The following is a 25,487-nucleotide window of genomic DNA, read 5'->3' on the forward strand; positions in this document are numbered from 1 at the left end:
TCGAGGACCAGCTCAGTGAAATGAAACGAGAAGACAAGATTGGAGAAAAAAGGATGAAAAGGAATGAGCAAAGTCTCCAGGAAATATGGGACTATGTGAAAAGACCTAATTTACGTTTGATAGGTGTACCTGAATGTGATGAAGAGAATGAATCCAAGTTGGAAAATACTCTTCAGGATATCATTCAGGAAAATTTTCCCAACCTGGCAAGGCAGGGTAATATTCAACTCCAGGTAATACAGAGAACACCACAAAGATATTCTTCAAGAAGACCAACCCCAAGGCACATAATCGCCAGATTTATTAGGGTTGAAATGAAGGAGAAAATACTAAGGGCAGCCAGAGAGAAAGGTCAGGTTACCCATAAAGGGAAACCTATCAGACTTACAGCAGATCTCTCAGCAGAAACCCTACAAGCCAGAAAAGAGTGGGGACCAATATTTAACATCCTTAAAGAAAAGAACTTTCAACCCAGAATTTCCTATCCAGCCAAACTAAGCTTTATGAGCGAAGGAAAAATTAAATCTTTTGCAAACAAACAAGTACTTAGAGAGTTCACCACCACCAGGCCTGCTTTACAAGAAAGTGCTTCTGAAGTGCTTCTGAAAGAAGCACTACACATATAAAGGAACAACCAATATCAGCCTTTCCAAAAATATATCAAAAAGCAAAGAACTTTAACACAATAAAAAATTTACATCAACTAATGGGCAAAACAGCCAGCTAGCATCAAACGCCGGTATTAAACTTATATATATTTTAATTGGATAAAAAGCCAAAACCCATCGGTATGCTGCATCCGGGCCCATCTTACATGCAACAATACACAAAGACTCAGAGAGAAGGAGGAAGATTTACCAATCAAACAGAGAGTAAAAATAAACTAATAAACAAAAAGCAGGAGATGCAATTCTCACCTCTGATAAAGTAGACTTTAAAGCAACAAAGATCAAAAGAGGCGAGGAATGACATTACATAATGGCAAAAGGATCAATGCAACAAGAAGAGCTAACGATTCTATAGATCAATGAGATAGAAAATTAACAAGGATATTCAGAACTTGAACTCAGACCCAGAACAAGTAAACTTAATAAACATTTATAGAACTCTCCACTTCAAATACACAAAACATACATTACCACCTCACACCTATTCCAAAGGTGACTATATAATTGGAAGTAAATCACTCCTCAGTAATCGCATAGCATTTCATAGGTTTAAATTAAATATTGGTTGGCTGTTTGTTTGTTATCTTCTTCCCTTATTCCTTCCTGACTACATCATTAAGTATAATTATCAGTATAAAAGAGGTTTTCAATACCCATTACTAAATTGCATTCTAGCCTGGGCAAGAAAGCAATACTCCCATTCTCTCTCCCTCTTTCTTTTCCTTCTCCGTCCTCCCCATTCTCTCTCTCTTTCTCCTCCTTTTTCCTCCTTCCTATTCTCTCTCTCTCTTAAAAAAAAAAAAAAAAAAAAAGTAATGCAAACAATTCACTAAAAGAATACCGTACATGTGGATAATCAGGCATGGATTCTATTATACTATATTCAAAAGGTGAAAAGTATGCCTGCTTAGTCTTGTGCATGAATACCTGGGAGAGTCTTATAAACCACAGAAAACACAAAATAACATTTCTTTATGGAGGCTTGGAACTCTAAGGTCAAGGTGCTGACATCATCCTTTTTTACTGGTCTTTACTTTGCTAGATGGAAGACATACCATCTCAGTCAGGTCAGGGGCTCTCTCTTTCCACTTATCTCTGGAGTTTCCAGGTCAAGTGTATTGATCATCAGCAGGCACCATCTTGTCACGTTGGCACCCTGCCTTAGTATGTTTTGTTTTGTTACAACAGAATATCTGAGGCTGAGTAATTTATAAAGAACAGAAATGTATTCTCTCACAGTTATAGAGGGTTGGAAGTCCAAGGTCAACGTGCTCAGAAAGGCTGAGGTGTTTGTCCTGGCTGGGAGGTTCATTTCTCTGTGGATATTAACCCCTTGTTGCATTATTTAGACTATGATCATCTATTTCTAAAAATGACATACCCTACTAAGAAGCAAGGTGGAACCAAAAGCATCAAGAAAAATGTAATATTAGCATTATGCAATGGCAGCATTCAAATGAGATACTGCGTAAAGGTAAGTCAGTAAAGATTTAAATAAGCCTAGCCAGAATTCCAAACATAGAAAGGAAATAAGATTCAATATTTCTTGCATAAGTAGGGGAGACTTTTATAAATAAAAGCACCTCATGTGTGCTTCTACAAAGCGTTTAATTTCTGTGGCTTAGATAGTTGTATAAAGCTTGACAAAAATAAAGTAAATTTGACTCCAATATTGGCTCTCTACCAGGTGCCTTTATATTAGCAAAAAAAAAAAACAAAAAAAAAACCCAATGTGGTCATGTCTTCCAATACTTGCACCATACCTCCTATGGTTTATTTTAGCATGGTCTCTTATTATCAAGGTTGACATTGGAACTGGATTTTCTTTGATTCCAAATCCATGTATTAGCTTGGTATTTCTTCTGTTCAATCCTAGATCTTTAAAAATTAATTGCAGAGCTGCCATTTTAATGTGGTTTAATATGGAAAATTATCAGTAGAAGATAGATTCAAGAAGGCACAAGTTAAAGGTGAGAAAGAGGTATGGCAATATAGCCTATGAAGATATAATCTGGTCATCAGCTAGAAGAACTGTCTGTTTGAATCAGAGATGGCACAGGGCTTAGCTGCCAAATCAATTCCAGGCTTAAGGGTTTAAGATATCTTTGTTCCAATGACACACCAATCTCTGGATTCAGTCTTCTTTCAGAAACAGTTTCTAAGATGTTCTTGGAGATTTCTTGTCACTGAGGCTCTGATGCCTGATATATTTATTTCATACAGTAAGAAATAATACCATGTGAAAATAGCTTGAACGAATGCTACCTAGTTTTCTTGGGAATAAAATGACTCTCCCTTGTTTTTTCTGGGAAATCTACCAGATAAGTATTGAAAGGCTGAGGTGGCAAGGCTGAGGTGTTTGCCTGGCTGGGAGGTTCATTTCAGCACATGGCATTCTATGACCTACTCAAGTTGTGGGCAGAGAAGGAGGTTCAGGAGAAGGTATACAGTGTGCTTTATACTGTTTGATGGACACCATCTTAGTCCTGCTTTATTGAGATCTAGACTTGCATAGTCCCTCCAAGCTCTTGAGAAGCAGAGTGATAGAGTGGGAAGATCAGGCTTGGCCTTTGGATCCAGAGACCTGGTTGAAATTCTTGCTCTGTCATCTGTTAGGCTTGTGACATTAGATAAATTCCTTAGCCTTCCTCAGCTCCACATTCCCCATCTATAAAGTGAGGATAATACTAACCAGTACATATTGTGGTTGTGACTATTAATAAAAACTAAACATGAGTCCCTGGTATGAATCTCAGGCCTTAAATACAAGTATGTAAAATGTGTGACTTCTTTTTTGATAAATCAATTTAATTCCTTTTTTACTGGTCTTTACTTTGCTAGATGGAAGACATACCATCTCAGTCAGGTCAGGGGCACTCTCTTTCCACTTACCTCTGGAGTTCCCAGGTCAAGTGTACTGGTGGTCAGCAGGTACCATCTTGTCACGTTGGCACCCTGCCTTAGTATGTTTTGTTTTGTTACAACAGAATATGCGAGGCTGAGTAATTTATAAAGAACCGAAATGTATTCTCTCACAGTTATAGAGGCTTGGTAAGGGCCTTCTTGCTATGTCCTCATGTGGCAGAAGGCAGAAGAAGAGACAAAAAAGAAACTGAACTTGCCCTTGTATAACAGCATTAATCTCATACATGAGGATGGAGCCATGATAACCTAATAACCTCTTAATGGCCTTACCTCATAATACTGTTTCAATGACAATTAAATTTCAACATGAGTTTGGGAGGTGAAAACCATTCAAACCATAGCACACCCACACAAGTTGTCACTGTTCTGAACCTCACTCTCCACTGTGGGCCCTCTCTGCATTCTGGCTTTCTCAGCTCTGGACTTCATCTCTGGTGTATGGGAAACCATCCAACTCCTATTTCTTGCTGCTCTGGGACTGAGAGAGGCTGAGAGGCTACCTCTGCATCTTTAGCCTAGGTACATCCTCATCCATTTCAAATCTGTTGCTCCTGAGCCATGTTGGGTTTCATCAAAGAGGTCCTCGAGGCTCACTACTGCCTATTCCACTACCTGCAAAGTGTGCACAAGTCACATCTCTTCTTGAAACCCTAGAACCTGCCTACAGTTCCTGTAATCCAACCCTTCCCATGTTAGTCCATTTGTGTTGCTATAAAGGGATACCTGAGGCTGGGTAATTTACGAAGAAAAGAGGTTTATTTGGCTCATAGTTATACAGGCTGTACAGGAAGCATAGTGCCAGCATCTGCTTCTGGTGAGGATCTCAGGAAGCTTACAATCATGGCAGAATATAATGAGGGAGCCAGAGTGCCACATGGCAAGAGAGAGAGCAAGAGTTGCGGGGAGGTTCCAGGCTTTCTTAAGCAACAAGCTCTAATGTGAACTACTTGAGCTAGAACTCATTCATCACTATGGGGATGGCACCAAGCCATTCATGAGGGATCTTCCCCCATGAAAACATCTCTCACCAGGCACACTCCCAATGTTGGTGGTCTCATTTCAACAACAGATTTGGAAAGAAATAGCATCCAAACCATATCATTACCTCTGTCCCCAACCTCAGGGCTATAGGAAGCTGCTTCTCAGAGACATAAGCTCTTATTTCCACTCACTCTCTCTCCTTTCCCCCACAGGGTAAGCTGTGAGCTCATATCGTGGAGTTCACCCTCAGAATAACTAACATTTATTTAGTGGTTGCTATTATTACATGTCAGGCATTGTTCTAAACATTTTACAAACTTAAACCTCAGAATAACCCAGTGAGGCAGGTACTACTGTTGGCACTATTTTGGCGGAAAAACTGAGGCACCCAGAAGTTAAGGGCCTTGCCCAAGGTCACATAGCTAGTGTGCGGTGGAGTTGGGATTTTCACTCATGCCACCTGTCTGTGATGGTCACGCTTTGATAATGATACTACAGTCCCCTCAGAGAGTATATGCCGAGGGAGTGGGTGAGGAGGCTGATTCAGGCTAGTCGCATGCCTAGACATTCTAGATCTCAGCATTTGAAATGCACAAGCCACGAATCTGGCTCTCATTTCCTTTGCATTTCAGTTGTAGCAGCCTTTCCCCGTGGCAATGAAAAGAACAGAATGGGAACGCAGTACAACATGCGTCCCTTTTGTCGGGGGATAGCAGCTAATTCTTCATAATTGACATTCTGCTGCACTTTTCAAGCACAGATAAGTTAGTTCCCATCTCTGTCTTTAAGTTCTGTATCATGGAGTTTGCCATCAGAACAAAAATTTGCTCCACACAAAACTTAGTTCTACACAAAATGTTTTAACATTAATATTCAATTTTTAATGACAAGATTCTGCTTCCCTTACATATTTGTATTTCAATTAAAGAAAACATTAAGCCTGTCCCCCTTGTTACACTTGAATATTCAGAAACCTTCGAAAACCTGGTGAAAGAAGGACAAGTTATAGCAAAGGCCTCTGTGCTGTTCTTTCTGAATCCAGCCAGTTTGGTAGATCACCACAGATACAAGCATGAGGCCCTGCACATAGTAGGCCTTCAAAAATAGTAGTTGATTGATTGTGAGATGCCCAAAAGCAGGGAAGATGCCAAATAGGAAAATTGCTCTTGCCATATGCTTGACTGGACGGTCATGCATGGCTGAGCATGTTTCTTCTGCTCTCTATACATGTGCTCCACTGTCACTGTGTGATATTTGTGACCTCTGAGGGCTCAGAGTTCATGTTCTCCTCTTCAAAGGCTTGGGTTCTATGCCCTTTTTTTCTTAGATTAACCCCAGAAGGGCAATTAGGTTTTTAGAAAAGGTTTCTCAATGGAGGTGATGTTGCCTGCACATTATACATAGTAACTGAGTGGCTGGTAGGCTCTGACCCTATATTTTACAGCTCTCTGGTTCGGTTATTTTGTAAGAATGCCAGAGATGACTGATTAGTGTGTTCTCAGCTTCTGGATGAATTGACAATGGTAAAATATTGACATCTCAGAGAGTCCAGCCATTTTTGTATGCAGCTTATGAAAAGTGATGACTTTTAGAGCTTCAAAGAGAAGCAGAATGCTACAACCAGCTAGAAATGCAGATACACACCTCTGCCAACTCCCCATTACAATTCTCTGTCTTTCAAATGGAGATTAAATGCAGTGCCAAAATGTGTCATCTGGTGTTGCATTTTTGTAATGTGGACAAATGTCGACAAAATTCATGTGGAGGCACAAAAATCTAACTATTTATGAATTAAAATTAAATGTAAGTGTTGCCATGGGTAGAAACCTTAAATGCTAGATTCAGTGTGTCATTATCAAAACAGCAACACTTCCTCTCTGCAATCACCAATTCAAAAGGAGAAAGGAGAAATTGCCCTCTCTGACAAGCTACTATGCATACCAGACTCTGTACTATGTACTATGTACTTTATGCCTGTAATCTCAATGGGTGCCATATATCAGACCTGATAAAAGTGAATTGGATGATTTGGGGACTGCCTACTGTGTAGGTAGTTGTTACATTTCAATCCATCTAACAAACCCAATCACAGTTGTGGCAGGCACAAGCAACACATTTTGCCTTCAAAATGTGCTTGTGTCTCACCATGCTCCCCTGGATCAGTCTTTGTTCTTTTTCATCCATATAACTTCCCTCTCAAGACCTTTAGATCCTTGCCAGGAAGCAGAGGAAACTAAAATCTTCCTGTATTCAAATGTTCCAAGTTGGGCTATCACTACCCTGGGTAGTTATGACAATAACTGTTATATATTTCAAATTCATGATTTACATTCACATTTTAACATGAAATTCTTGCCCATATGCATGTGTGTACGATAATTTCAGTGAAGTTTTTAATTTATTTCACTGTCAGTGGCTGCCTGTTCCCGTCGATCTACACAGGAAACACCGCCTTTTCAAGGGAGAAATTTCATTTGATAGGTGAAGTAAACCACTCTTGGAAAGTTGTTTACAGAAAGCAGCTTTTCAGTAGCATGAGAAGATTATGAGTTGAAGCAGATACGCCCAGTACTTTGTCTCAAGAATTTAGCCCAGCAATTGACCATGTCAAATATAAATTGCCAATCCTTGGGGAATGATGTCAGAGAGAAACATTGTCAGCTCAAAAGCTTCATACATTTCATCATCAGTAATATATCAAATACGGATTGCAGATCTTGATTTCATCCCTTCTGGACTCCCTATGTTCATGACAGCTAATTCCAACATTTCATCAAGCTTCCAACTCTACAAACCCTCCCGAGTTTGCATCCTCACACCTTAATTTGCTGACATGAGTTTCCTCAATTTTATTCTCACTCATGCTAAAATTCCTCTTTACCTTATTAATTTCTTCTATCATCTCTCTTTTTACAATTCTCTTTCTTTCCAACTGTACTCACTCATTGTCTACTTACTCCTGAACTTAGGGTTTATATTCTCAACATGGTACTCAACATTCCCTTTTGCAAGCAATCATGATCCAACCATGTTGGATCATGCTCTTCATCAACATGCTCTTCCTCATTGAACTATGACCTATTGTAATGTTGACATTTCCTTTTAGAAACTCTTTTCCCTTGGCTCAGGCAATCTTATACAGAAATATGTGGTTTCTCCTCTTACCTGAGGGCTCCTCGTTTTTCTTCACTACTTCCTCTTCTAAAACTTTGTCCTTCACCTTTTCTTTCCCCTTCTTTAGAAGCAAGTCTTCTAGTCTTAGAAAAAAAAAATGGAAAAACTTCTGAGGGTTCCAGGAAATCTTGATAAGTTCATGACAAATTGTATTTTGTGTGTACACCTGTTTATACATTTGGGTAAAAGGGGCCATAATTTAATTGAATTTCAAAGGAGTCCAGGACCCTGCAGAAAATGTTAATGTTTGGTCTACACTTCCTCCTTGGACAATTTTACCATCATCCAATGCTAAAATGATTGCCTTCCCAATCTCAGTATCCACCTGACCATCCTCTTAATCTTTAGTTTTTTAAGTATCTCTGATTCTTTATGTTTCCTCTTGGTAAACAGTAGTACTACACATTACACATTAGTAAATATATACTCTATGGAAGCTACAATCAGTGAGACGTTCACTTGACCAGTCCTCCTTGCCAGGTACCCATATGGCAGCTCTGCACAAAAATTTTAAAGTGTACCTTTCAGGGAGGCCCAGTGCTACTGGGTACAGGGCTTAGTTACAGGATGGTACTTTTGTGGGATTTTTGTTGCCATTGTTGACTTTTCAGTATTGTATCGCCATCATGCCAAGCCTGCATTCAAGTTGATTTTTAAGTATCTTAGTCTGACTCTTAAGGACCTCCATGATCTCGTCTTAACCTTATACTTATAGCATTATAACCCACTAATCCTCTCCAAAAAACTTCCGTTCCAGACAGACTGGTCTGCTTATTGTTGCCCGGACAGACTATGTGCATTTCTCTGCGTATTTGCTCACCATATTTTACCTACCTGGAATCTCTGCCTCTCCAACATGTTTGACTGAATGAGTCCTCTATACTTTCACATCTTAGTTCTAGTTCTACTTCTTTTAAGAAACATTTTATAACTACTCCAGTGCTTACTGACTTCACCTTCCTATAAGATCCTATAGCCCTTATTGTCTGTATCACACTGTTGACTGTGAATACTCTTCAGTCTTTGACTTCTAGTACAGTGGCACTCAAAATGTGGTCCATGGACCAACAGAATGGGCAGTACTTGGGAGCTAGCTAAACATGAAGAATCTCATAACCCACCCTAGACCTACCAAAAATATTCTGCATTTTAACAAGCTCTTCAAGGCATTTTTACAAATGATAGAGTTTGAGAGGCAGTGCCCTATGTCATGCATTTGTAGTTGTTAAAATATCTTAGTTTCAGTCCCTGAATATACCTTATCTTTCATGACATTTTACTTTCTGATCATGCCTTCTCTGTTCCCTATTGCTTTTCAGAACTCTATGTATTCTACGATGCTTTTCCTATATTCCCCCAGTGAAAGTATAGTATCTCTTATTGATTTACTTTGATGCTTCTATTGCTCATTTTCTACATATATCTAGTATTAAAGGGCATTTTGTGTGCAGAGGTATTGACTCCTTTGTTAGATTATAAGCTCTTTGAGAGTAGGAATGGGATTTTCTTCATCTCTGATCCTTGACAGTCTCTGACAGAGTTCCTGACACCCAGTAGTTAAGAATAATAAATGTTTGTTGAATGAATGAATGAATGAATGAATGAATGGCTAATTTAATAATAAATTCATTTGGATTATAGACTTTACTTGGGAAAAATGTGATAGATAATTGACCATGGGTCATGCTGTTCATAATTGCAATGTTTTCATTTTTTAAGCCAAATATTAATTATCTAAGCTAGTCATGCTGTTTCTTAATGACTTTTAAACCTGTACCACTATGAATACAAGACTGCATGAATTTTTAACAGTCTCCAAGTAGTTCATAATTAACGACGAAGTGATTCAACTCACAGACTCAATCAATGCTTTTGTTTATAGCTTGGTTTTCATCTCTGTACAGATAACCAAGAAAAAAAAGCTAACAAACCACAGAAAACAAAGTCTGACGATAAAGAAGTATAAAAAAGTATCTCAGCAACAATTCTGTGTCTGAATGACTAGTAATGAAAGGGAAAAGTGTCAGTAGCCACTCAAGTTAATCAATATACTGACTCATCTGCTCAACAAATCTAGATGAATCAGAGGTCTTTGTGTTTCAAAATTTATGACTCATTTCTCTTGAACTCTGTGGACCTAATCACAGAAACTAAACAGAGGAGAAAATGAAATGATCTAAATCCAATCTTTGAGCAGTGCTAGAAAAAAAGAAACTTTCTGAATTAGAAATCATCTTCTTTTAGAGGCTTAACAGTTTGAAATGGATTTCTCCAGTTTTCTATATAAGAGATCAGTCTGTATCCAGTTTCTGCCTCTGTCACAAAACACAACAGTTTCTTTTTGATATCAAAATGATGTTGCCTTATATTAGAAAGTGATTTTAGTTATTAAGATGTTTTGAAAGTCTTTTGTTTACTGACTAAGACCATTTTGGAAGATGATTTATCTATAAGATTGACTTTTGAGAAAATAACTGGAATACCTGGTTATGCAAACATGAAAGTCCCCTAAAATTATATCCCACAGGTCTACTGCTCTAGATTCTTCATTGCTAATACACTCAAATCTCACTAATTAGGCTAGTAAAGAGAAAAGTCAATGTAGCTGAAAGTATTTTTTTTTTTTTTTTTTTTTTTTGCAGAGACAAGTGAACATTTATTTTGGGGTCTTTATTCCTATGTGTATTTCAAGTCTTTTTCAAAACAAGGCCCCAGGAATCTCCAGATTCAATTATGTCCCTGTACTTGGTCGACTGCTGCAGTAGTCTTAGGAAGCCTTATGCAAATGCTAGAGTTACTCACATACCAACATTAAACCCTAGGATAGAAGAGGCAACAAAGCAGGTCTCCTTCCTCCATGGAATGTGCTGATTTCAGACGAGCAGCAGCCAATGTAGAAAATGTTGGGAAGTTCTCCTTGGAGCTGGACTGTGGTAAGCGGTGCTTGCCATGAACATAAGCTACTGTCTTTTCTTTGACCCTTCTTTTCCAGTTTTTGAAGATAAAGCAGGAAATATTCTTCTCTGAAGATACTTGACAAAAATACCCAAATACCAAAATCACATGCTTCCACTTCATTGATAAAATTGTACTGCAGTTTGGCACCTAGGTCTAGTTCACCCCAATAGCCAGGTGTGCCCATCTCCTTGAGGAAGCCCACTCTATTTTTGGTAGGATGATGGGCCACTGAGAGGTGGAAAGGGTGCAAGAACCATGAGATCTCCTGGAAATGCTTCCCTGGGAAGGCAATTTTATGAATGAAGTCTTCCAAACAAATGACACCAAACTTCCGCAGATGCTCCTCAATCACTGTGTTGTCTGTCAGAGGGATGGTCTTATTCTTAACCTTGGCTTGTCCACGTTTCAAAATGATTTCCAGGCCAGACTTCAGATTTGGAAATCCCCAGGTCACATAAGGTTCCACAAGACGCAGCATTTTTAGGTTCTGGGAGGTGACTTTTATAGACACCACTAAAAATTTTCTTTAGGCGAAGTCTTGCAATGGTTCTCTGCACCAGTAAACTCACACCATTGATCCTTTCGATGTGTACAACAAAGGCCAAGGAATGTTTTTCTGGCAATTCCAAGGCGTGAGGTTTCACTTCTAGTCATCTGAGACACAGCTTGTCACATTTCTGCTACCAAGAATCATATAGGAATGATTCCAGTCACTCAAACCAGGGCCCTTTTCCTTTCCTCTGCTCCTTCTTTGCCAAAAGTGCCTGCTTTGCCTGGGTGGCTTTGAGGGCTTGATAAGCCTTCCTCTTTTTCAGATTTTCTGGAACCAAAGGGATTTTTCTTTGCTCTTGCTCCACCATCTTTCTAGTGTTGAAGCTACTCACAGAAAGTATTTCTTAAGAGCTAGGCCTCATGAGCTATAGAGAGGCAGTAGAGAATAGTAGCTAAAAACATGGTGTTTGAAATTGAGGGGATATGGATGCAAATCCCAACTTGCTTTCTTAATGTTTGTGTAACACTATGTAAGCCCCTCACCTGTGAAGTAGGGATACTAATAATGCCTGCAGGATTAAGCGAAAAAAATGTAAACAGTGCTAACCAAAGTACCTAGCACTTAGTGAGTTCTCTGTAAGATTTAATAATTGTTATAGTAGCTGTTAGTAAGGCTGTATCTCTGCCTGTCTCGTGCTCACTGCCTGCTCAGCAGTCTGCCTCATCTATGGATTCTTCCACCATCCATGTCCTTTGGAGGCTCATTTGACTGTCCCTTTCTCTAGGCGACTGCCCTTCTTTTTCCTCTTCACTATTCACACTGGGCTTGGACCCACAGCTGGCCTTGGGCTTGTTTCTTTAGATACTCTCAATGGCCACTACCCTCTGCCTAGCTCATGCTGATGTTGCTGGTAAGGGATCTTCAATCTAATTCTAATTTCCCTCTAGACCTCCACCAAACTTCCCTGACTACATCTCTAACCAAGGCCCTTAACCCGAGGAAGATGAAGGAGCATGCATGAACAGAAGCAGAAAAAGGGTCTAGTACAAGGCTTCCCAAAGTGTGTTCTGCACAGTGCTAACCCTCCAAGTTTTTACACAAGAAAAGAAAGTTGTTGTTGTTTTTTCTGGTAAAATAATTTTAGAAAATTTTGCATTCTATTTGTTCCTGCCGATTCGCAGTGCACCTTGGTGTTTAGTAACTTGGACAAACAGTGGTGCAGAAAATTAACTCTTTTAGCTCAAGGACATTTTTGAAAACACCAGCATAGCTCACGTTCCATGCCCGTTGTAGTCACTTAGCAGCTGCTATAGCAAACATTGCCAGTCCCTGTGGCAAATAGAAAAGAGAGCTCTGGAGGGTAGGATATTGACAATTAATTTGTCTGCCCAGAAGTGGTACATGCCACTGCCACTAACCACTCATTGGTATCAGTCATCTGGCTCCACAAAACCATAAAGAAGCCAGGAAGTGTCATCTTAGCATCTGTAGAGGAGAGGAGAAGTAGAAACATGTGGTGAGCAGTATTAATGACTGCTACATTGAACCTGAATATTCATATCTGTAAAATGGGAGAAAAATGACCTCTTATGAAGATTAAATGAAATATAAAAATAAAAGTCTTTATAAAGCAAGAAGTGCTATGCACAGGTAAAAGATCATTACCCAGTTAGTTCATGGGGTTTCTGCTTTGTGAGATCAGGGATCAGAACATGAGCCACAAATGAACTGCATGGAAGTGTGGGTAGCTGGGTTGATGATAAGCATAACAGGACGAAGAAGGACGGGTCCTAATAAGACAAAGTTATGGGTAATGGCCAAAGAAATTGCAGTGATAAGAATTATCTTCTAAAAAGGAAGAAGAAATTTTCTAGACAGAAGTAACCTTCTGTCCACTGTGTCCAAAAGATCACATATTAAAAATGAGTACATCTGAGTTAATGTTTTACCATAATTGCTCATTGAATTATATCACAAAGGAAATCCTGTTATTATTCAGAAATATGATCTTCATAGACAATTTCTCCTCAGGCAGACTCTAGATGCTGTTTTCATTTACAAAAATATATAGCTGTCATGTATCCTTCTTTTCTCCCCCGAATAGAAATTATGTAACAAAAGCTTTTCAAAAGGGAATACATTTGTACCACCTAATTCTTGACACTTTAGAGCAGATTTCAATAGTCTGGATTCAGGAAATGCTATGGTCCAATTCCATTTGTCATCATTTATTTCTCCCCTAACAAACATAATCTGCATCTACTTGAAAATGACATGTATTTAAGTTGTAATTCATACTAAAAATACTGATTATGCTATATTATAGATGCATCAGAAGCAAGCAAAATAGATTTTCACTAGAAATTTGGAAAATCCTGCTTATAATCATCTTCTTTTTATTAACATGTCCACATCAAGTTTTTTCTTTGTTTGTTTAATGATGCCTTAAATTTTCTAATTGAAAAGGATACTCCTAATATTATTGGGCCATTAGGGGGCTATCAGATGCCTACATGTACAGTATCACAGAGTTTAAATCTAGACAGGCCCTTAGCCATGCTCATTAACAATTATAGGCCAGAGCCCCAAATAACTGCAAGGACAGTAGGCCTGGGGTGTGAATGGGTATAACAAGGACGGGGAGAAACAAAGATGGAAAAGAGATGAGTCAACGTTAGCAAGTTCTTACTTAACATTGGCAATAGGTTCTTGGAAACGGACTTCAAGTGAAATGACATATAACGAACCAATTTTTTAAAATCCACATTATAAGGAAACGGTGTTGAAGGAAATTATGTTACTTGAAAATCTGCTATATGTCATTGTGCTTAAAGTTACAGTTTCCAAGAATCTATCAATGACATTAAATGAGGACTTACTGTAGTGTCAATAGCAGTATAAAATCTTCCCAACTCAAGATGTGAAAAGTGCCAAAAGAGCACTGTATATGAACATCAAAGGAGACAGTTGTTTCTAAGTACCAAACTCCACAGAAACATAAGTTGTCTAGTAGCAAAGTTATGGGTACCATGAAGGTTAGTGGCCACAAATTTAGTCCCCCTAAAAGTTGTAATGCAATTATGTCTCAGTATAAAACTCAAGAACATCCACAGGAAAATAAAAATGTACAATACCCTACAAACAAAAAAAAAAGTCAAGTCTGGCATTTCATCAAAAATTATCAGACATGCAAAGAAGGAGAAAAATACCACCTATACCAAAGAGAAATTTCAATCAATTGAAACTGACCCAGAATTAACACAGATGATAAAACTATAGATAAAAATATCAAAACTATATTCCATATGTAACTATTGAATATAGTAAAGATGGAAAATACAAAAAGATTCAAATTGAAATTTTATAGATGAAAATGACGATGACTAAAATAAAATATAAACTGGATTTTGGATTAATAGCAGATTAGACATTGCATGAGAAGAAAACAAAAAATTTGCTAGATATATAAATAGGAAGTATCCAAAGTGAAACACAGAGACAAAAGAATTAGAAAGTAAACAAATAAAATAGTGTCAGTGAGCTGTGGGACAACTTCAAGTGCACTAATACATGAGTAATTAAAGTCTCCAAAAAAGAAGAAAAGAAGGGGAGAAAACCTATTTGATAAATAGCCAATTAATTTTCAATTTTGATACAAAATATAAACCCACAATCAAAGAAAGAGGCTATTTATCATCCAAGTGAGAGTACATTGTGGTTTAAACTGGGGTAGTTAGCAGTGGAGTTGGTTAGAAATGGTCAGATTCTACACGTAATTTGGAGGGTAAAGCCCATAAGGTTTTCTAATGGTTTGGATCTGGAGTATGAAAGGCTTCAAGGATCACTCCAAGGTTTTTGGCTAGGGAAAATGGAAAGCTGAAATATGACAAATGATTTTCACTTGAAAGGGACCTAGTCAGAATAGAAACCATCAGCTCAGACCTGAGCCAACAATTTCTCAACTTTATGATTTAAGAATCTGTTGTGTTAGTTTTTACTAACGGCCTTTGGTATCCACAGCAACAATAAATAGTTAAGATTAAAATTTCTCATGTTGTCCTTCCAGCGTTCTTGAATGGGAATCTCTGGGACCTCTTCATTTAACCGGTTCCTAGCCTACTTTTAGACAGCATGGATTCTCATTAGAGATACAGTCATCTAAGCATCCAAATGTTTTGGTTTGCCCTTTCATATTTATAACTCCTTTCTTAGAAACAGAGAGAACAGAAGGTTGTGTGCATTTCAACTGCCAGCAGCTCACCAGAACAGCAGTGTCCAGGGCTTCTCTTACTTGTCCCCATGGGCTGTGGCAGAATGGTTTCCTAGCATTACTTACAACCCTGGAACATTCTATACTTTCAGGTCTTGCCTGAATGTATCCAAGAACTCATATATCACCTGAGAGACAAGCAGGAACTGAGAAATGGCAGGCGTGATTTCCTTTTAGATGAATTGACTTCATAAATAGGATTCGGCTATGACAGGGAGCAGAAAAATTAAGAATCAGCATATTTAATAAGCACTATACTTATAAAAGGATAACATGATGGTCAATTTTTATCATTAAAAGAAAGTAAGAAAAAGAGTAATGCTGATTTTTTTTTTCACTAATTGAATGAAAAGCAACTTTTATCAGAAAAAGGCATAAGTTTGCTATTTATAAACCTCCCTACTCTGTTGGATTCAGAGCTTGTGCTTTGGGAAGTCTTCTGGAAATTCAGTATTAATCCCCCAGAAGGGTGAGATGCCAGAGAGTTGTCTAGGGCATTCAACTAACATGGGTTGAACTGTGGTGAGAGGTCAGCATAGCTTAGTCTCACAAACATGAATATAAGCCATTTACTGATTCAAGAAATTTCCTGAAGTCCTGTAAGGTACTGTGTCAGAAGCTGTACACATGTTCAGGAGAAGGATGGGGGAGGGAATAAAGGGAGATCGAAAGAGAAAAGATTGATCAGAATTCTCACCTTACAGATAGTCACATGCTTATGGAGAAGATAAGCATACAACTATATTATAGAACAACTGATTTATGCCTGAGGATCCTCATAGGATGTAGTCACGGTCTCCCAGGGTGTTTCAGCTCACTGACCATTTGCTCGGAAATCTACAAGTCAGCTTTCACATTTTGACTTTTTTCAACGGGCAATGGGCACCAGAGGTCCATCTGTGCCTGGACATTTCCACTGCCTGACCTTGTTAGAATTGCCCAAGTTGGCTCTGTGGAGGCCAATTAGCCATGTAACCAAGAAGGAGCTAGTTAGAAAATAGGCATGGATCTATAGCTTTAAGTGAAGGAAATCATGTGGACTCCCACCAAAACCAAAATGCAGACTGAAGTAAAACTTTTCTTAGGTCTGAAAAAGTTTCATAACCATCCTCACGGTATGTTTCATTTTCATGCTCTGTTTGCATGCTTCATGGCTTTCTGGTTCTACTAAAAGCAGAAGTGTCAAAATATTTTAATGAAGTTTCTTCTAATGGCACTGAAAGGCCAGGTGTTAGCAGTCAACAACATGGCAGGAAGAGGATGCAGACATTCCTAAGAGACTGGAGGCTTCCCTTGAGGAGCAGCCATGTGATTGGGCTACGGCCTCCAGTTTGACTTTCTTTACTATGCTTTGGATCTATGGGGCAGACCCATCCAGGGTCCTAAAGCACTGTTGATAAAGACATATTAATTTTCAATTTGTAAATTAGGAAAACGAAAGTGTGCAGACATGATCTGTTCCTAGCAGAGTCACAAGCAATAACACTCTTAGTCCCTCATTGATTAACAAAATAGGGGAGCTTGTTTTTAAAGACAGGCCACTATTACTTTACCTGATTTCCTGTGGAAGCTGCTGTGTTCACTCATCCAACAATCGCATGTTCACCCAAAATTAATTTGAAAATAGGGCTGTTAGGTCAGGAGCTACAAGTGTCTGGGGTTCTGTAAAACCACTAGAATTCTACCTCAATTGTTAATCATCATTAATAATTAACTTCATCCTCCTACTCTCAGATAGAAAGCTGAGGATATGAGAGAGGATATAAGGAAGTCATTGTCAGGTTTATCTCAAAGTTGAGAAATTTAACTTTTAGCTTATATTCATCAGCAGTGGGCAGTGGGAACAGAAGTGAGGGATGAAGTTTCCGGAGGAAAAGGAGTTTGGCACATTCAAGGAACCACAAGTATCACACTCTGGCTGGACCACATTGGTGGGGGGTGCTGCTGGACAGCAGCTAAGACAGAAGCTATACACCAGACCCAGATCACAAAGGGCCTCATAGCCCACATAAGACATAATGGACTTTTCCCAATAACAGAGGGAGTACTGGCAGGTTTTAAATAGGGGATAGAAGAGTTGCAAGTTGCACAGTGGTGGTTTTTGTTGTTGTTTTTTGTTGTTGTTGTTTTTGCTGTGGTAAGGGGGATGACTTGAAGGTGGCATGGCTAAAGTCAGGAAGATCAGGTTGTAGCAGTGTAGGGCAGTTATGATGGAAGCCTGAACAGGCACATTGAGTGTGGGGATGTGTTCATTCACCTAACAGATATTGCTTGTCCATCATACACCAGGCACTGGTCTTGATCCTGGGCAACACTAGTACAGAAGAGAGAAAGTGTCTATCTGCATTCTGGCGGTGGAGGAGAGCTAGATGATGATGCCTTTTCCTATACTTTTTTCTTGTGCTTTGGGTTTGAGACTTCTGTGCAATATAACCTTTCCCACTGGAATATTAGCAATTTGAGAGTAGGAACCACATCTTATTTATTTTGACAGCCCCTGATACTAGCTAGAATATTTGCATGAACTTAGTATGTACTTAATATGTTAGCTGTGAGACTCCATATCATGCTATTATGAAAATTAATGAAATTGTCTCCATAATGGGCCAAAATATAAGTTCATTATAAAAGGCACTATACAAACCCAAGTCATTTTTGTATTGTTCTTCCATTCTAACCTTACAGAGTAAAACAATTCATATAGAAAAAGAGGAATTTTAATCCTCTATAAATCCTTCTCTGTTAAACGTGCTCAAAGCATCCTGTTCTTTCCTCTTTTGTTGCTTGTCAGTATTGTAATTTGACATTCATTTATATTTATTTGAGTAACAATTCTTTTCCCCTCAAAGACTTTGAGTTCCTTTAAAACACGGATAATATCTGGTTTTGTTCAACATTGCATTTCCATCAGCCAACACAGAGCCTAGCACATACTCAATAAACATTTACCTAATGAATAAATAGATGGGTGCAGTGTTGTAGGAACGACCGATTAATTTCAACTGAACAAGATGTACAGAAACTTCCTGGGTCTTGAAGAGGAGGAAATTCTTCCAAAGTGTGGTGGTGGCGTAGGTGGGAGGAGGGGCCGGGACTTTCTTGGAAGAAAGACAAGTACAAGCATAGGTCCCCAAGTGCAAAACTACATTGGAGCTTCCAGGAACAGTGAGTGGTTTGCTGTGGTTGGCACACAGGATGTGTGCAGGCTGGTGGTGGGCTATGAAACTGGAGAAGTAGAGACCAAGTGGTTGGAGGGACATGAAAAAAACAGCAACTTTCATTTATGGATGGCATAGTCGGGAGGTACTCGATATGCATAATCTCTCATCCTCACAATACCCTGTAATAACGGTTCTGTAGTGTAGTCAAGTGGCCAGTAGCATCAGCATCAGCTGGAAACTTGTCAGAAATGCAGATTCTTAAGTCCATCCCAGACCTAAAGAATCAGAAGCTCTAGGGGTGGGTCTCGGCACTCTGTGTTTAGACAAGTTCTCCAGGTGACTCTAATACATACTAAATCGTGAGAACCACTGTCCTGTAAGGTGAGAATTATTGTTCATATTTTACAGGTAGAGAAACTAAACTCAGGGGTGGAGTAACTAGTTTAAGATCATATAGATGGTTAATTTTCAAATTGTTTGTCTAATCCCCAAACCCCTGAGCTTCTTCCAACATCATGCTGCCTTGCTCCTGGCAGGGAATATTTTTCTGAAGACACTGGTGAGTCATGCAACACTTTTAATGAGGAAAATAACTCGATCCCATTTTTATGTTTATAAACATCATGTGGCAACATAAAGGGAGGACTGAAGGAGAGCTCTCAGGCAAGGAAATCAGTTAGGAGGCTGACAAGATAGATCAGGCACAAGTTGATGAAGACCAAATGATAGTCATTTCATAGCTGAAAAAACTGAGGAACAATATATTTTTGTAGCCCCTTTTATTCCTAAATTGTTGAAGGAAAGTATCTCCTGAAACAAATCAGAAATGGTTATTCTTAATTATGTGTTATATATGTCCAGTGTTAAAACTTACAAAACCTTGGCTCAGGTGGGGATGGATTGAAGTTCCTGAAAACAAGAAGAGAGAATCCTCTGAGGTCAAGCAGAAAACAAATATGTGAATATACCTAGCATCTATTCTGAGGGCATGGTGCACACAAAGCCTGCCTGGTGGACTCAGGTGTTCACCTCACCTAACCTCTAAATGCTGGTGCTTTTCAGTCTACTACCTGCTTTTCCATCTCTCTCCTTGTGACTTGGACCTCAGGTGTATTGGGTTTTATTAGTTCTCAAATCATGGCCCTTATAATTGGACTGCACAAGGCCCTTCTCTTGCTTTATTTATGAATTTGTTCCCACTCATCACCAACTCCCAATCCCATTTCCCTTTGGCCTCATGAATAACCATGCTCATATAGTCAATGCGTATCCTTTTGTTTGTAGGCGTTCTTATAAAACAGAGAGTCATTTCATATGCATGTTTTTCTCCAGTTTCATTGAGGTATAATTGCCAAATAAAAAATTTTATATATTTACGGTGTACGACATATCTTATATATGTATACATTGTGAAATGATTACCACAATCAAGTTGATTAGCATATCCATCATTTCACATAGTTACCTGTACGCATATATTTTAACTTACATGAATGGCATTACATGATATGTGGCAGGCTGTTTCTAACAAGCAGCAGTTAGATCCCTTTGGTCCATTGCCGAGCATTGCATAGCACTCACACCACATCCTGCCCATCTCGTCCTTCAGTTGTAGATGCACAAATTATCTCCAACTTACCACCGCCTTGCGATTGTCAACATTTCCATGAACATCCTTGCCTGTGTCCCCCATTTGGCCCATGTGAATATTCCTTTGAGCTACAATCCTAGGAACTGAATTGCTACGTCATGGAGTATGTGTTTAATTGGAGTGAGTGCTACCAGGTTGCCCTCTAGAATGGCTGCTCCAGTCTTCACTTGCCAACAACAGTACATGAGGGCTCTTTGATGCCACATCCCCACCAAAACTTGGCATTTTTCACTTTTCTGAGTCTACCTGTCCATTGGATGATCTCATTCTTGTTTTAATTTATATTTCCTAGATAACTAGTGCATTTGAGTGTATTTTCCAAAAAAATGTTTGTTAAGCTTTTGGTTTCTCTTTCTTCTCTATCCACATTCTCTTCCCAGGAATTTTAAATTAGCCAACATCTGGGCTGATGACTACCAATGTTATATTTCCAGCCCTGGCCCTTCCCTGAATTTTATGCTTATATGTCAAAATATACTCTTGCATTTCTCATAGAACATGTCAACTATAATATATCTAATTTAAAGCTTTCAGTTCCTCAGCACAACTACCACCAGATGTTATATGCTTTGTCTTTCTCATAGCAATAAATAGCACCATCATCCACTCAAAATGTGATATAACTGTGACATAAATACCACTGGAATTGATACACAGGTTTAATATTTTGAGTATGTGGGAAACAGCTTCTGTGTGTGTCCATCACTTTGAATGTACACATGACTTCCTTTTCCATTGGTGGAATTGTTGCCTACATCACTACTAATGTTCATTTAAAGTATTATGATATAGCTCAAATTATGAAAGTTTATGGAAGACCATGCCCCTGAAGATACCGAGTTTCTGGAATTAGTGGAGAATTGCCAAAAATTGGACAAGAGAAACAGTTGTATAAATGATCAGCTGGATTGACTACTGAACTCAGTTTTTGTTAGGCAGACCTGCTTTGCATCTGAGGAAGAACTGACTCTTAAATCTAGAGAGAGCCATTCAGAAAGAGGAGACAGTCTTCTCTGTGTGATTTAGGAAGAGGAGATGAAGTGAAGACACTGAGAGCCAAGACAGCATTCACCACAGTAGCCACAGAGGTACTAGAGATACGGCTCTCAGATACTACTGTGCTTCAGAACCACTTGGGGTAGATACGTTACAATACAGATTTTCAGGCCCATCACAGATATTATTTGGAAGGTCTAGTGCCGAGGAGTCTGCATTCTATCAAGCACCCTAGAGGACTGCCACATTTTGAGAAAATCTATACTAGAGAGACTGACCAAAACAATACACTAGAATAAAGAGTGAAGATACATTTCTTAATGGATAGGGCTGTTTTTAACAATGTACAGAGACTTGGTTTCAGACAAATAGAAAAAGACAGAGAATAGGGCAGGGATAAGGGTAGCTTTCCTAAAGCTGAGAACCATACAGTCTTCCACATCCAAGTGCAGAGGGAGTGACTACACGGTCAGTGGAGGCTTTGGTGCTTCTGTCTCTCAGGTTCCCCTCTTCTAAATCTGCTCAGAACTTCACCTTCCAAAAGCAATTAATCTGCTCATTAATTTAAAAATCCCGGATACATTGTTTTGCATAGAAGTTGGCACTCTGCAAATGCTTTGAGTTATTGAATTGAGCATGAGTTTTATCAAAGAAATAAAGGCTCTTATATAACCCTTTTCCCTGAGAAGATGGTAATCTACTCAGATAAAATGTACATAAATGAAATTCTAGAATATTTTTAAAATAATTTATAATGAGTCCTGGTTATGAGAAACAAACTAATATCTGATGTTCTAATAAGACAGACTTAAGTCATTAGACAGAAATAAGGATGGGAAAGACCTCCTACGAAACAGAAATCTTGAATTGGATCTCGACTGAAGCAATTGAAATTTCATAATCTTACTTAATGAGACTGTACTCTTATATTATCTATGTAATTTAAAAGATATAATGAGATACAACTGTTAAAAAGAAGGAAGAAAAGAGAAGAGCAGAAGCAAGGCATTTGACAAAGATGAGGCCTTCATCCCCATTTATGTTCTGGGCTGGACACAGGTTTGGGTTGAAGTCAAATAGTCAAATATATATATATATATAATATTTCTATATCATTATTATATAGAAATATTCTATGTATTATATATTATATTATATGGAAATATTAGTATTCTATACATATTATATAGAGAGAATATTTCTTTGACAGTCTGTTTAAACCATCTTAACTCTACTTCTGAGGTCCTATACTTTTGGAATGGTAGACTGTCTAAATATAGTAATTGTTGGGGACTCTACCACACCAGTGATTATACAAAAACCCCATGGACTTAAACAGCAAAGCACTGAGAACTCCAGGTCATGAAGCTGGTTTTTCCTAGCAAAAATATTGTCTCAGTCCCCATGGGCCCTTCAGGGCTATAGCTCTGTTACTTGAGGCCCTTACTCTTCAGTAGGGCATCTCTTCTACATGACCCTTCCAGCCATTTCCCTGAGCTCTTCCATCCTCATAGTCCTTTCATAGGAAGGTGGTTCAGGGCATACATCTGACTTTGAACCTGCAAAAATTCTTGAGGCAAGGAATGGCCAAGCCAGACAGCCTACCTAAAAATGAGATAGTATAGAGAAATATGGAAAACAAGACAAAATCACACACACACACACACACACACACACACACACACACACACACAAAATATTGGTCAGAGGCTCTTTAAGGTATTCCGGAGGCAAATTGCATTTATAAAATAAAACGTTGACCACATTCATTCACTCCTATTTTATATTTATATGGTGACTTTTGTACTTGATATTCAAATGTGCTTCATTATGCTTTATGACTGTAATTTGCATACTGAAATAATATTTGAATTGAGGCACTCGGGAGTGATTTATAGGGTTTTCAACAGTTCCAGTGCTTTAGAAGGAAGGCGATATAGATCTATACAATCAGAGAACTTTAACTGCAGGATTTTTTCTCATTCAAACAGCCTAAACCTCTCATTAAAAATGATGAGTTGCCAGTAATACAAAGGCAGCAGCAGCCTGGTCATTATTCTGATTGGGGTGGGGTTCAGCCTCCCCAACTATATCTGGCATAGTTGTGATGGCCACCTTAAACTTAAACTCTCCTGGTTTAAGGCCTGGCCTGGTTCCCTGCTGCCAAAACTTCCAGGCTTCCTGCTGGAGTCCATGAATGCTGAACTAGACATTCTGGCTTTCTCTATAAGCTGAGATCTACCCTGTTGCTAGACATGAGGAATGTGCACAGTGTTCTAGCTCCTTTATAGACTCAGAAGTCTTTTCTGTAAAGTGAGGTGCTGGGCTTTGGTCAAGAGACCTCCAGGGTCTGTGGGTCCCCAGTGAGTGCTTGGAGTCCACTCAGGCTTCCACCTCAGCTCCCAACAGTGAGTGAATCCCTGTTTCCATGCTTGCTATAATAGGCTTCCATAAAAGATGGAAGATTTCTTTTGAGAAAGGGATTCAGTCTCTCTCTCTCTCTCTCTCTCTCTCTCTCTCTCTCTCTCTCTCTCTCTCTCTCTCTCTCTCACACACACACACACACACACACAGACTTTGAAAACCAATGGAACACATGGCACATGAATTTCTCTCTTCCCTGGCATGTCTGGTCTTTGGCAGTGACTCTGATCTTGGTATCCTGAATTCTTTAGGAACTGAGCTTCAGCCTGTTATGGACTGAATTATATACCTCTCCCCAAATTCATATGTTGAAACCTTAATGCCTAATGTGAGTGTAATTGAAGATAGGGATTTTAAAGAGGTAATTAAGGTTAAATGAAGCCTTAAGGGTAGAGCCCTATTCCAAAAGGACTGTGGTGTCTTGATGAAATGACAACATTAGGACACAGACACACACAGAGGGAAGGCCATGTGAAGACACAGAGAGAAGGTAACCATCTGTAAACTAAGAAGAGAGGCCTCAAGAGAGACCAAACCAGCAGACACTTTGATCTTGAATTTCTGGTCTCCAGAACTGTGAGAAAATAAATTTCTGATGTGTAAGACACTCAGCCTGATGTATTAAAAAAAAACAGTATTTTGTTATAGCAGCCCTAAAAGACTAGTACAAGCCCTGTTGATTCGACATTTAACTATCATGAAACACTCATTATGTGCCTAGCACTGTTCTAAGCCCTGGAGATACAATGGTAAAGAAAAGAGACAAACCTCTTTATTTTCAAGTCACCTAACAAGAGGTAGATTCAGGAGCCAGATTGCCAAAGCTGCACTACTTACTGGTGGTATGACTTTGGGCTAGTTACTTATCTCCATGCGCCTCAGTTTTCCATGTCTATAAAATTACAACATTGGAGCTGGTGTAAAGATTAAAACAATTACTACATGCAAAACACTTTTAATAGTATCTGGCAGGTGTCAAGTGTCAGCTATTACTACTTTTACATAGCAATCCAGACAGACAAAAAAAAGGATTATCCAATTCCAGGTAGTTCTAAGTGCTATGAAAAAAGGTAGAGGATTGAGAATGATGGGAGCAGGAAAGCCCTCTTGGACAGTCTTTTAAGCACAACCCCGAATATTTATCAGTCCTGAATAAACCAAATAAACTAAATATTGTCCTGAATAAACTGATGGTGCAAGTTATGCAAAGAATATTCCAGGCATGAAGAACAGCAAGTGCAAAGGTGCTGAGGTCAGAAGATATTTGGCATGTTACAAGACTCATAAAAAGACCAGTGTGGTAAAACACCATGGGAAGTACAGAGAGTAGCTAAAATCAGGTCAAGCAGATAAGGAGGAAGGAGACAATGGAAAGGCTGATTAGGCCAGAACTCTCTCCCCTAAATTCCCCAATATGACGGGAATAATAACCTTGGACCCATGTCAAATATACAAATTGCCAGGGCTTTTCCTTGAAAATTCTGATTCAATAGTCTCATCACCTACTACATGGAAAATACCATTTTAGGCACTAGTAATACATCACTTAAAAAACACACACACACAAACAAAAGAGCTTATGTTCTCAATGGAGCTTATGTTCTAGTAGGGGAAGACAGAAAATAAACATCTTTAAAAATGATATAGCCAGGTGTGATGGCATACACCTGTAGTCCCAGCTACTCTGGAGGCTGAGGCAGGAGGACCTCTTGAGCCCAGGAGTTCGAGGGGCCAGTGAGCTGCAATTACACTATCCTGGATGACAGAGCAATGTCTTGCGGGATAG

General features: G+C 38.9%; 1 pseudogene; it reads right to left on the reverse strand.

Moving 5' to 3' along the window:
• Positions 1-10,566: 10,566 nt before the first annotated feature.
• LOC105727294 (large ribosomal subunit protein uL30-like 1) lies at positions 10,567-11,566 on the reverse strand (annotated as a pseudogene).
• Between the last annotated feature and the right edge of the window lie 13,921 nt (positions 11,567-25,487).

This window comes from Aotus nancymaae, unplaced genomic scaffold (genome assembly GCF_030222135.1).
Source record: "Aotus nancymaae isolate 86718 unplaced genomic scaffold, 86718_ANA_hifiasm-v0.15.2.pri h1tg000004l, whole genome shotgun sequence".
Classification (NCBI taxonomy): domain Eukaryota; kingdom Metazoa; phylum Chordata; class Mammalia; order Primates; family Aotidae; genus Aotus; species Aotus nancymaae.